Raw genomic sequence first — 12,896 nt, 5'->3', positions numbered from 1 at the left:
AGAGAGACAGAGAGATAGACAGTGAGAGAGAGCGAGAGGGAGAGAGAGAGTGTGTGTGTGTGTGACTCTCTCTCTCTCTGTCTGTCTCACTTTCTGTATCGATTCTGGGATTGATACAGGACAATGGGGAGAGAGCAGGGCAGTGGGATTAGTTTGAGGATTGATACAGGACTATGGGGAGAGAGCGGGGCAGTGGGATTAGTTTGAGGATTGATACAGGACTATGGGGAGAGAGCGGGGCAGTGGGATTAGTTTGAGGATTGATACAGGACTATGGGGAGAGAGCGGGGCAGTGGGATTAGTTTGAGGATTGATACAGGACTATGGGGAGAGAGCAGGGCAGTGGGATTAGTTTGGAGATTGATACAGGACTATGGAGAGAGAGCGGGACAGTGGGATTAGTTTGGGGATTGATACAGGACTATGGGGAGAGAGCGGGGCAGTGGGATTAGTTTGGGGATTGATACAGGACTATGGGGAGAGAGCGGGGCAGTGGGATTAGTTTGGGATTGATACAGGACTATGGGGAGAGAGCGGGGCAGTGGGATTAGTTTGGGGATTGATACAGGACTATGGGGAGAGAGCGGGGCAGTGGGATTAGTTTGGGGATTGATACAGGACTATGGGGAGAGAGCAGGGCAGTGGGATTAGTTTGGGGATTGATACAGGACTATGGGGAGAGAGCGGGGCAGTGGGATTAGTTTGGGGATTGATACAGGACTATGGGGAGAGAGCGGGGCAGTGGGATTAGTTTGGGGATTGATACAGGACTGTGGGGAGAGAGCAGGGCCGTGTGATTAGTTTGGGGATTGATACAGGACTATAGGGAGAGAGCGGGGCAGTGGGATTAGTTTGGGGATTGATACAGGACTATGGGGAGAGAGCGGGACAGTGGGATTAGTTTGGGTGAAATTGTGCACCCATTTTACATGAGATGCGTGGTGACCATTTTACACCAGGACACGTGTCTGAGTGATCTGTGATCAAACCTGGTTTGCCTGCCTGGGCTCGGGGCTTTGTGTATTGGTCCCAGTCTCCGGGTCCTTCATGTGTTTGAAGAGTTTGAAGTCAGTCACACCTTGTTGAACCATTTCATTCTTTCATGGCATTGATGGTAAACAGCTTCAATCCTGTGTGTCTGTGAGGGGGGCGACACAATCGTATTTACACCTTATTCAAACCAACAAAACTTCTCCATGTCCTGCCCTGTGAAGATATCACACCGTTCCACAAAGCAGCATTGTCTGAATCAGCCTTTGATCCCATATACCGCTCAATCTGAAACACTCACAGTTTTCAGATGGAGAAACGAGATTTAACCCACACATTCCGACCCACAATTGGATGGTTAGCAAATCAAAAATGTCCCAGAAATGTGATTTCTTGCTGTGGGTTTAAACAGTCAGGCTGCAATATGTCAGGGTACTTTTCAATCAAGGACACATCAGAGTGGGAATGAGAGACAGGGAGAGAGAAAAAGAGAGGTGGACAGGGAGAAGCAGTGAGAGAATTTGGGATAGAGAGAGCGTGTTACAGAAAAGGGAAAGAAAGAGAGAGATCGGAAATGGACAGCAGCACAGACAGAGGAAAAAGTGAAAGAGAAATAGATAGATAGAAATTGAGAGCGAGGGAGAGAGTGAGGGAGCAAGATGGAGAGAGGGAGAGAGACAGGGAGACTGAAAGAGAGAGCGAGAGAGAGAGGAACAGAGATACAGAGAGGGAGAGAGACAGGGAGACTGAAAGAGCGAGCGAGAGAGAGAGGAACAGAGATACAGAGAGGGAGAGAGACAGGGACCCGGAAACAGAGAGCGAGAGAGAGAGAGAGGAACAGACAGAGAGAGAGACTGACAGAGAGAAAGCGAGAGGGACAGAGAGAATTGGGCATTTAATCTCCCTCCACACTGTCCCATCAAACCTCCCTGGGCAGGTACAGGGGGTTAGATACAGAGTAAAGCTCCCTCTACACTGTCCCATCAAACCTCCCTGGGCAGGCACAGGGGGTTAGATACAGAGTCCCTCTCTCTCGCTCTCTCGTTCAGTCTCCCTGTCTCTCTGTCAGTCTCACTCTCTGTCTGTTCCCCTCTCACTCTCGCTCGCTACACTGTCCCATCAAACACTCCCAGGGCAGGTACAGGGGGTTCGATACAGAGTAAAGCTCCCTCTACACTTTCCCATCAAACACTCCCAGGGCAGGTACAGCACAGGGTTAGATACAGAGTAAAGCTCCCTCTGCACTGTCCCATCAAACACTCCCAGGGCAGGTACAGGGGGTTAGATACAGAGTAAAGCTCCCTCTACACTGCCCCATCAAACACTCCCAGGGCAGGTACAGGGGGTTAGATACAGAGTAAAGCTCCCTCTACACTGTCCCATCAAACACTCCCAGGGCATGTACAGGGGGTTAGATACAGAGTAAAGCTCCCTCTACACTGTCCCATCAAACACTCCCAGGGCAGGTACAGGGGGTTAGATACAGAGTAAAGCTCTCTCTACACTGTCCCATCAAACACTCCCAGGGCAGGTACAGGGGGTTAGATACAGAGTAAAGCTCCCTCTACACTGTCCCATCAAACACTCCCAGGGCAGGTACAGGGGGATAGATACAGAGTAAAGCTCCCTCTACACTGTCCCATCAAACACTCCCAGGGCAGGTACAGGGGGTTAGATACAGAGTAAAGCTCCCTCTACACTGTCCATCAAACACTCCCAGGGCAGGTACAGGGGGTTAGATACAGAGTAAAGCTCCCTCTACACTGTCCATCAAACACTCCCAGGGCAGGTACACCTTTAAGCAGCTAACGTTAAATTCGAGAGTAGTCGGTCTCTGTAATCAATCTCCCAGTGTTAACATCAAATGGTGACCATTAACAAATGTAAAATGGATGACTGAAGATCGGTGTGTGCATTGTCACTGAGGTTCTGGGAGAGCTTCAGAGGGACAGAGAGAGAGCGAGAGAGACAGAGAGAAGGATAGAGAGAGAGAGAGAGAGAGATGGATGGAGAGAGTCAGAGAGAGAGAGAGAGAGAGAAAGAGAGAGTCAGAGAGAGAGAGAGAGACAGAGAGAGTCAAAGAGAGAGAGGGAGAGACAGAGAGAGAGAGACAGAGACAGGGAGAGAGAGATAGTGAGAGAGCGAGACAGAGAGGGAGAAAGAGAGAGATTGAGAGAGAGAGTCAGAGAGAGAGACAGAGAGAGAGAGAGTGAGACAGAGAGAGTCAGAGAGAGAGAGAGAGACAGAGAGAGTCAAAGACAGAGAGGGAGAGACAGAGAGAGAGAGACAAAGAAAGAGACATAGAAAGAGAGACAGAGAGAGAGAGAGTGAGAGAGAGAGAGAGAGACAGAGAGGGAGAGAGAGAAAGAGAGAGATAGAGAGTGACAAGAGAGTGAGAGAGAGACAGAGAGAGTCAGAGAGAGAGAGAGAGACAGCGAGAGTCAGAGAGAGAGCGAGACAGAGAGAGACGGAGAGTCAGAGACAGAGGGAGACAGAGAGAGTCAGAGAGACAGGGAGAGAGAGAGAAAGAGACAGAGAGCAAGACAGAAAGAGAAAGAGTGAGAGAGAGAGCGAGAGAGAGAGATTGGAGAGAGACAGAGAATGAGAGACAAAGACAGAGAGATAGAGAGAAAAAATAGAGAGAGAGAAACACAGAAATTGAGACAGAGAGATAGAAACACAGAGAGAGATAAAGAGAGAGATAGAGAGATAGTCAGAGAGAGACAGAGATGGATAGAGAGAGAGGGAAAGACAGAGATAAAGACAGGGAGAGATACAGAGAGAGAGAGAGAGAGAGCAAGAGGGAGAAGGAGGCAGAGAGAGAGGGAAAGATAGAGCGAGAGAGAAACAGAGACGGAGAGAGAGAGCGATAGGGAGCTAGACAGAGAAAGACAGGGAGAGACAGTAAGACAGAGAGAGAAACACAGAGGGAGAGAGAGAGAGAGAGACAGAGAGAGTGAGACAGACTGGAAGACAGAGAAAGACAGAGAGATGGAGAGAGTGACACAGAGAGGGAGAGGAAAAGAGGAAGACAGAGCGAGTGAGGGAGAGAGAGAGAGAGAGCGTGAGCTAGAATCAGAAAGAGACAGAGAGATATATAGAGAGTGAAAGAGATAGAGAGAGAGAGAGACTGAGAGAGACAGAGAGAGAGCTTGTTTGGGGATTGATACAGGACTATGGGGAGAGAGCGGGGCAGTGGGATTAGTTTGGGGATTGATACAGGACTATGGGCAGAGAGCGGGGCAGTGGGATTAGTTTGGGGATTGATACAGGACTATGGGGAGAGAGCGGGGCAGTGGGATTAGTTTGGGGATTGATACAGAACTATGAGGAGAGAGCAGGGCAGTGGGATTAGTTTGGGGATTGATACAGGACTATGGGGAGAGAGCGGGGCAGTGGGATTAGTTTGGGGATTGATACAGGACTATGGGGAGAGAGCGGGGCAGTGGGATTAGTTTGGGGATTGATACAGGACTATCGGGAGAGAGCGGGGCAGTGGGATTAGTTTGGGGATTGATACAGGACTATGGGGAGAGAGCGGGGCAGTGGGATTAGTTTGGGGATTGATACAGGACTATGGGGAGAGAGCGGGGCAGTGGGATTAGTTTGGGGATTGATACAGGACTATGGGGAGAGAGCGGGGCAGTGGGATTAGTTTGGGGATTGATACAGGACTGTGGGGAGAGAGGGGGGCAGTGGGATTAGTTTGGGGATTGATAGAGGACTATGGGGAGAGAGCTGGGCAGTGGGATTAGTTTGGGGATTGATACAGGACTATGGGGAGAGAGCAGGGCAGTGGGATTAGTTTGGGGATTGATACAGGACTATCGGGAGAGAGCGGGGCAGTGGGATTAGTTTGGGGATTGATACAGGACTGTGGGGAGAGAGGGGGGCAGTGGGATTAGTTTGGGGATTGATAGAGGACTATGGGGAGAGAGCTGGGCAGTGGGATTAGTTTGGGGATTGATACAGGACTATGGGGAGAGAGCGGGACAGTGGGATTAGTTTGGGGATTGATACAGGACTATGGGGAGAGAGCGGGGCAGTGGGATTAGTTTGGAGATTGATACAGGACTATGGGGAGAGAGCGGGGCAGAGGGATTAGTTTGGAGATAGATACAGGACTATGGGGAGTGAGCGGGGCAGTGGGATTAGTTTGGGGATTGATACAGGACTATGGGGAGAGAGCGGGGCAGTGGGATTAGTTTGGGAGATTGATACAGGACTATGGGGAGAGAGCGGGGTAGTGGGATTAGTTTGGGGATTGATACAGGACTATGGGGAGAGAGCGGGGCAGTGGGATTAGTTTGGGGATTGATACAGGACTATGGGGAGAGAGCGGGGCAGTGGGATTAGTTTGGGGATTGATACAGGACTATGGGGAGAGAGCGGGGCAGTGGGATTAGTTTGGGGATTGATACAGGACTATGAGGAGAGAGCGGGGAAGTGGGATTAGTTTGGGGATTGATACAGGACTATGAGGAGAGAGCGGGGCAGTGGGATTAGTTTGGGGATTGATACAGGGCTATGGGGAGAGAGCGGGGCAGTGGGATTAGTTTGGGGATTGATACAGGACTATGGGGAGAGAGCGGGGCAGTGGGATTAGTTTGGGGATTGATACAGGACTATGGGGAGAGAGCGGGACAGTGGGATTAGTTTGGGGATTGATACAGGACTATGGGGAGAGAGCGGGACAGTGGGATTAGTTTGGGGATTGATACAGGACTATGGGGAGAGAGCGGGGCAGTGGGATTAGTTTGGAGATTGATACAGGACTATGGGGAGAGAGCAGGGCAGTGGGATTAGTTTGGGGATTGATACAGGACTATGAGGAGAGCGCGGGGCAGTGGGATTAGTTTGGGGATTGATACAGGATTATGGGGAGAGTGCGGGGCAGTGGGATTAGTTTGGGGATTGATACAGGACTATGGGGAGAGAGCGGGGCAGTGGGATTAGTTTGGGGATTGATACAGGACTATGGGGAGAGAGCGGGGCAGTGGGATTAGTTTGGAGATTGATACAGGACTATGGGGAGAGAACAGGGCAGTGGGATTAGTTTGGGGATTGATACAGGTCTATGAGGAGAGCGCGGGGCAGTGGGATTAGTTTGGGGATTGATACAGGATTATGGGGAGAGTGCGGGGCAGTGGGATTAGTTTGGGGATTGACACAGGACTATGGGGAGAGAGTGGGGCAGTGGGATTAGTTTGAGGATTGATACAGGACTATGGGGAGAGAGCGGGGCAGTGGGATTAGTTTGGGGATTGATGCAGGACTATGGGGAGAGAGCGGGGCAGTGGGATTAGTTTGGGGATTGATGCAGGACTATGGGGAAAGAGTGGGGCAGTGGGATTAGTTTGGAGATTGATACAGGACTATGGGGAGAGAGCGGGGCAGTGGGATTAGTTTGGAGATTGATACAGGACTATGGGGAGAGAGCGGGGCAGTGGGATTAGTTTGGGGTTTGATACAGGACTATGGGGAGAGAGCGGGGCAGTGGGATTAGTTTGGGGATTGATTCAGGACATTGGGGAGAGAGTGAGGCAGTGGGATTATTTTGGGGAATGATACAGGGCTATGGGGAGAGAGCGGGGCATTGGGATTAGTTTAGGGATTAATGCAGGGCTATGGGGAGAGAGCAGGGCAGTGGGATTAGTTTAGGGATTGATAGACATACAGACAGAGAGAGACAGAGAGAGAGAGACACTTAGACAGGGAGAGAGAGACTGAGAGAGAGACAGAGAGGAAGAGAGAGAGAGAGACAGATAGAGTCAGAGAGAGAGAGACAGAGAGACAGAGAGGGTCAGAGAGAGAGAGAGCGAGACACACACAGAGAGTGAGAGACAGAAAGGGAGAGAGAGAGAGACAGAGAGAGTCAGAGAGAGAACAAAAGACAGAGAGGGAGAGAGAGAGAGAGACAGAGAGAGTGAGTGTGACAGAGAGAGAGAGAGAGGCAGAGAGTGTCAGAGAGAGGGGGAGAGAGACAGACAGAGAGAGAGAGAGGGATAGAGAGAGATAGGGAGAGTGAGAGAGAGAGAGAGACAGAAATAGTGAGAGAGAGAGAGAGAGAGAGAGAGAGAGCGGGGAACAGAGGGAGGGACAGAGAGAGAGAGACAGTGAGAGAGAAAGAGAGACCGAGAGAGAGAAAGAGATGAAAAGAGACAGGAGAGAGATACAGAGAGACAGAGAGAAACTCGGAGACACAGAGAGAGAGAGACAGAGAGAGAGAGAGGGAGTGAGAGAGAGGGATAGAGAGAGAGACAGAGAGAGAGAGAGACAGAGAGACAGAGAGAGAGAGATAGGGAGTGAATGAGACAGAGAGAGAGAGAGACAGAGAGAGAGAGGGACGGAGAAAAAGACAGAGAGAGATAGAGAGTCAGAGAGAGAGACAGAGAGAGGGAGAGCGTGGGGGGGACAGAGAGAAAATAGAGATAGCAAGAGATGGAACGAAACAGGAGAGAGAGAGAGAGGGATAGGAAGAGAGACGGATGTTGAGAGAGGGGGAGAGACAGAGAAAGAGAGGGAGAAACACAGAGAGAGGGAGAGAGACAGAGAGAGAGAGACAGATAGAGAGACAGAGATAGAGAGAGAGAGAAAGAAAGCGAGAGACAGAGAGATAGAAACAGATAGAGAGAGAGAGAGAGACAGAGCGAGGCTGTCAGAGAGAGAGAGACAGAGAGAGAGAAAGAGAGAGGGAGATAGAATGAGAGAGAGATGGAAAGAGACAGGAGAGAAAGAGGGAGAGAGACAGAGAGAGAAACACAGAGAGAGGGACAGAGAGAGGGAGAGAGAGAGAGTGACAGAGACAGAGAAAGAGAGAGAGACAGACAGATGGAGAGACAGAGAGAAAGAGAGAGATGGAAAGAGACAGGAGAGTGGGAGAGAGGGATAGAGAGAGATAGGAAGAGAGAGACAGAGCGGGAGTGAGACAGAGAGAGAGAGAAGGAGAGAGACAGAGCGAGAGAGAGAGACAGAGAGAGAAGGAGAAAGACAGAGCGAGAGAGAGAGACAGAGAGAGTGAGTGTGACTGAGAGACAGAGAGAGACAGAGAGTGTCAGAGAGAGGTAGAGTGAAACAGACAGAGAAAAAGGGGGATAGAGAGAGATAGGGAGAGAGGACAGAGAGAGAGAGACGACAGAAAGAGAGACAGATAGATAGAGAGAGAGAGTGAGAGAGACAGTGAGAGAGAGAGATAGAGAGAGAGCCAGAGAGACAGAGCGAGAGAGAGAAAGATGGAAAGAGACAGGGGAGAGACAGAGAGAGAAACTCAGAGACACAGAGAGAGAGAGAGACAGACAGAGAGAGACAGAGAGAGAGAGCGAGAAACAGATAAAGAGAGAGAGAGAGAGAGAGACAGAGAGAGACAGACAGAGAGAAAATGAGTGAGTGAGAGAGACAGAGTGACAGAGAGAGAGAGCAAGAAACGGAGAAAGAGAGAGAGAGAGACAGAGAGACAGAGAGTTAGAGACAGAGAGAGATAGACAGAGAGTGAGAAAATGAGAGAGTGAGAGAGATAGAGAGAGGGAGAGATAGAGACAGAGAGTTATATATATATATATATATAGAGAGGGAGGCAGGTAGAGGGACAGAGAGAGAGAGAGATGGAAAAATGCAGGAGAGAGAGACAGAGAGAGAAAGAGTGGGATAGAGAGAGAGGGGAATAGAGAGAGAGAGGGATAGGGAGAAAGAGGGAGAGAGACAGAAAGAAAGAGAGAAACACAGGGAAAGAGAGAGAGAGAGAGAGAGAGAGACAGAGAGATAGAGATTGTAGGACAGAGAGAGAGAGGCACAGAGAGAGAGAGGGAGATAGGGAGAAGGACAGAGAGAGGGAAAGAGAGAGAGAGAGTGCGAGAGTAACAGAGAGAGGGACAGAGAGAGAGAAAGAGCGAGAAAGAGAGATACAGAGTGAGAGAGAGAGACAGAGAGAGACAGCGATTGAGACAGAAATAGGGCGAGACAGAGAGAGGGACAGAGTGAAAGAGAGGAACAGAGAGAGGGAGAGTGAGAGAGAGAGAGGGAGAGTGAGAGAGACAGAGAGAGAGAGTGAGAGGGAGAGAGAGAGTGTGTGTGTGTGTGTCTCTCTCTCTCTCTGTCTGTCTCACTTTCTGTATCGATTCTGGGATTGATACAGGAGTATGGGGAGAGAGCGGGGCAGTAGGATCAGTTTGGGAATTGATACAGGACTATGGAGAGAGAGCGGGGCAGTGGGATTAGTTTGGGGATTGATACAGGACTATGGGGAGAGAGCGGGGCAGTGGGATTAGTTTAGGGATTGATGCAGGGCTATGGGGAGAGAGCGGGGCAGTGGGATTAGTTTCGGGATTGATAGACATACAGACAGAGAGAGACAGAGAGGGAGAGACACTTAGACAGGGAGAGAGAGACTGAGAGAGAGACAGAGAGGAAGAGAGAGAGAGAGACAGATAGAGTCAGAGAGAGAGAGACAGAGAGACAGAGAGGGTCAGAGAGAGAGAGCGAGACACACACAGAGAGTGAGAGACAGAAAGGGAGAGAGAGAGAGAGAGACAGAGAGTCAGAGAGAGAACGAAAGACAGAGAGGGAGAGAGAGAGAGACAGAGAGAGTGAGTGTGACAGAGAGAGAGAGAGAGGCAGAGAGTGTCAGAGAGAGGGGGAGAGAGACAGACAGACAGAGAGAGAGGGATAGAGAGAGATAGGGAGAGTGAGAGAGAGAGAGAGACAGAAATAGTGAGAGAGACAGAGAGAGAGAGCGGGGAACAGAGGGAGGGACAGAGAGAGAGAGACAGTGAGAGAGAAAGAGAGACCGAGAGAGAGAAAGAGATGGAAAGAGACAGGAGAGAGAGAGGGAGAGAGACAGAGAGAGAAACACAGAGAGAGGGACAGAGAGAGGGAGAGAGAGAGAGTGACAGAGACAGAGAAAGAGAGAGAGACAGACAGATAGAGAGACAGAGAGAGATGGAAAGAGACAGGAGAGTGGGAGAAAGGGATAGAGAGAGATAGGAAGAGAGAGACAGAGAGGGAGTGAGACAGAGAGAGAGAGAAGGAGAGAGACAGAGCGAGAGAGAGAGACAGAGAGAGAAGGAGAAAGACAGAGCGAGAGAGAGAGAGACAGAGAGAACAAGTCAGAGAGAGAGAGACAGAGCGAGAGAACGAGGCAGAGAGAGAGACAGAGAGAGTGATTGCGACTGAGAGACAGAGTGTCAGAGAGAGGTAGAGTGAAACAGACAGAGAGAAAGGGGGATAGAGAGAGATAGGGAGAGAGGGACAGAGAGAGAGAGACGACAGAAAGAGAGACAGATAGATAGAGAGAGAGAGTGAGAGAGACAGTGAGAGAGAGATAGAGAGAGAGACAGAGCGAGAGAGAGAAAGATGGAAAGAGACAGGAGAGAGACAGAGAGAGAAACTCAGAGACACAGAGAGAGAGAGAGACAGAGAGAGAGAGAGAGAGAGAGACAGACAGAGAGAGAGAAAATGAGTGAGTGAGAGAGACAGAGAGACAGAGAGAAAGAGCAAGAAATGGAGAAAGAGAGAGAAAGAGACAGAGAGACAGAGAGTTAGAGACAGAGAGAGATAGACAGAGAGTGAGAAAATGAGAGAGTGAGAGAGATAGAGAGAGAGATAGAGAGAGAGAGGGAGACAGAGAGAGGGACAGAGAGAGAGAGTGATGGAAAAATGCAGGAGAGAGAGACAGAGAGAGAAAGAGAGAAAGAGAAAGAGAGGGATAGAGAGAGAGGGGGATAGAGAGAGAGAGGGATAGGGAGAAAGAGGGAGAGAGACAGAAAGAGAGAGAGAAACACAGGGAAAGAGAGAGAGAGAGAGACAGAGAGATAGAGATTGTAGGACAGAGAGAGAGAGAGGCACAGAGAGATAGAGGGAGATAGGTAGAAGGACAGAGAGAGGAAAAGAGAGAGGGAGAGAGAGATAGAGAGAGAGCGAGAGGAACAGAGAGAGGGACAGAGAGAGAGAAAGAGCGAGAAAGAGAGATACAGAGTGAGAGAGAGAGACAGAGAGATAGAGATTGTAGGACAGAGAGAGAGAGAGGCACAGAGAGAGAGAGGGAGATAGGTAGAATGACAGAGAGAGGGAAAGAGAGAGGGAGAGAGAGAGAGAGAGCGAGAGGAACAGAGAGAGGGACAGAGAGAGAGAAAGAGCGAGAAAGAGAGATACAGAGTGAGAGAGAGAGACAGAGAGAGAGATAGAGAGTCACAAATAGGGCGAGACAGAGAGAGGGACACAGTGAAAGAGAGGAACAGAGAGAGTGAGAGAGACAGAGAGAGAGACAGTGAGAGAGAGCGAGAGGGAGAGAGAGAGTGTGTGTGTGTGTCTCTCTCTCTCTCTCTGTCTGTCTCACTTTCTGTATCGATTCTGGGATTGATACAGGAGAATGGGGAGAGAGCGGGGCAGTGGGATTAGTTTGGGGATTGATACAGGACTATGGGGAGAGAGCGGGGCAGTGGGATTAGTTTGGGGATTGATACAGGACTATGGGGAGAGAGCGGGGCAGTGGGATTAGTTTGGGGATTGATACAGGACTATGGGGAGAGAGCGGGGCAGTGGGATTAGTTTGGGGATTGATACAGGACTATGGGGAGAGAGCGGGGCAGTGGGATTAGTTTGGGGATAGATACAGGGCGATGGGGAGAGAGCGGGGCAGTGGGATTAGTTTGGTGATTGATACAGGACTATGGGGAGAGAGCGGGGCAGTGGGATTAGTTTGGGGATTGATACAGGACTATGGAGAGAGCGGGGCAGTGGGATTAGTTTGTGGATTGATACAGGACTATGGGGAGAGAGCGGGGCAGTGGGATTAGTTTGGGGATTGATACAGGACTATGGGGAGAGAGCGGGGCAGTGGGATTAGTTTGGGGATTGATACAGGACTGTGGGGAGAGAGCGGGGCAGTGGGATTAGTTTGGGGATTGATACAGGACTATGGGGAGAGAGCGGGGCAGTGGGATTAGTTTGGGGATTGATACAGGACTATGGGGAGAGAGCGGGGCAGTGGGATTAGTTTGGGGATTGATACAGGACTATGGGGAGAGAGCGGGGCAGTGGGATTAGTTTAGGGATTGATAGACATACATACAGAGAGAGACAGAGAGGGAGAGACACTTAGACAGGGAGAGGGAGACTGAGAGAGAGACAGAGAGGAAGAGAGAGAGAGAGAGACAGATAGAGCCAGAGAGAGAGAGACAGAGAGACAGAGAGGGTCAGAGAGAGAGAGCGAGACACACACACAGAGTGAGAGACAGAAAGGGAGAGAGAGAGAGAGAGAGAGAGACAGAGCGAGTCAGAGAGAGAAAGAAAGACAGAGAGAGAGAGAGAGAGAGAGAGACAGAGAGAGTGAGTGTGACAGAGAGAGAGAGAGAGGCAGAGAGTGTCAGAGAGAGGGGGAGAGAGACAGACAGAGAGAGAGGGATAGAGAGAGACAGGGAGAGTGAGAGAGAGAGAGAGAGACAGAAATAGTGAGAGAGACAGAGAGAGAGAGCGGGGAACAGAGGGAGGGACAGAGAGAGAGAGACAGTGAGAGAGAAAGAGAGACCGAGAGAGAGAAAGAGATGGAAAGAGACAGGAGAGAGATACAGAGAGACAGAGAGAAACTCAGAGACACAGAGAGAGAGAGACAGAGAGAGAGAGAGAGGGAGTGAGAGAGAGGGATAGAGAGAGGGATAGAGAGAGAGACAGAGAGAGAGAGAGACAGAGAGACAGAGAGAGAGAGATAGGGAGTGAATGAGACAGAGAGAGAGAGAGACAGACAGAGAGAAAGACAGAGAGAGATAGAGAGACAGAGAGAGAGAGAGCGTGGGGGGGACAGAGAGAAAGAAAGAGAGAGCAAGAGATGGAAAGAAACAGGAGAGAGAGAGAGGGAGAGAGAGAGGGATAGGAAGAGAGACGGATGTTGAGAGAGGTGGAGAGACAGAGAAAGA

The 12,896-nt window shown here is 50.3% G+C and overlaps 1 long non-coding RNA gene across 1 annotated transcript in view; it reads right to left on the bottom strand.

Moving 5' to 3' along the window:
- Window positions 1-1,008: 1,008 nt before the first annotated feature.
- The window catches only part of LOC139243124 (uncharacterized), a 35,646-nt gene continuing 23,758 nt past the window's right edge, over window positions 1,009-12,896 (bottom strand). The window contains exon 3 of the long non-coding RNA XR_011589513.1: window positions 1,009-1,138. This is a non-coding gene — a long non-coding RNA (uncharacterized lncRNA). The remainder of the gene's footprint in view (window positions 1,139-12,896) is intronic.

This window comes from Pristiophorus japonicus, unplaced genomic scaffold (assembly GCF_044704955.1).
Source record: "Pristiophorus japonicus isolate sPriJap1 unplaced genomic scaffold, sPriJap1.hap1 HAP1_SCAFFOLD_162, whole genome shotgun sequence".
NCBI lineage: Eukaryota > Metazoa > Chordata > Chondrichthyes > Pristiophoridae > Pristiophorus > Pristiophorus japonicus.
This window is presented reverse-complemented; position numbering and strand designations above follow the sequence as displayed.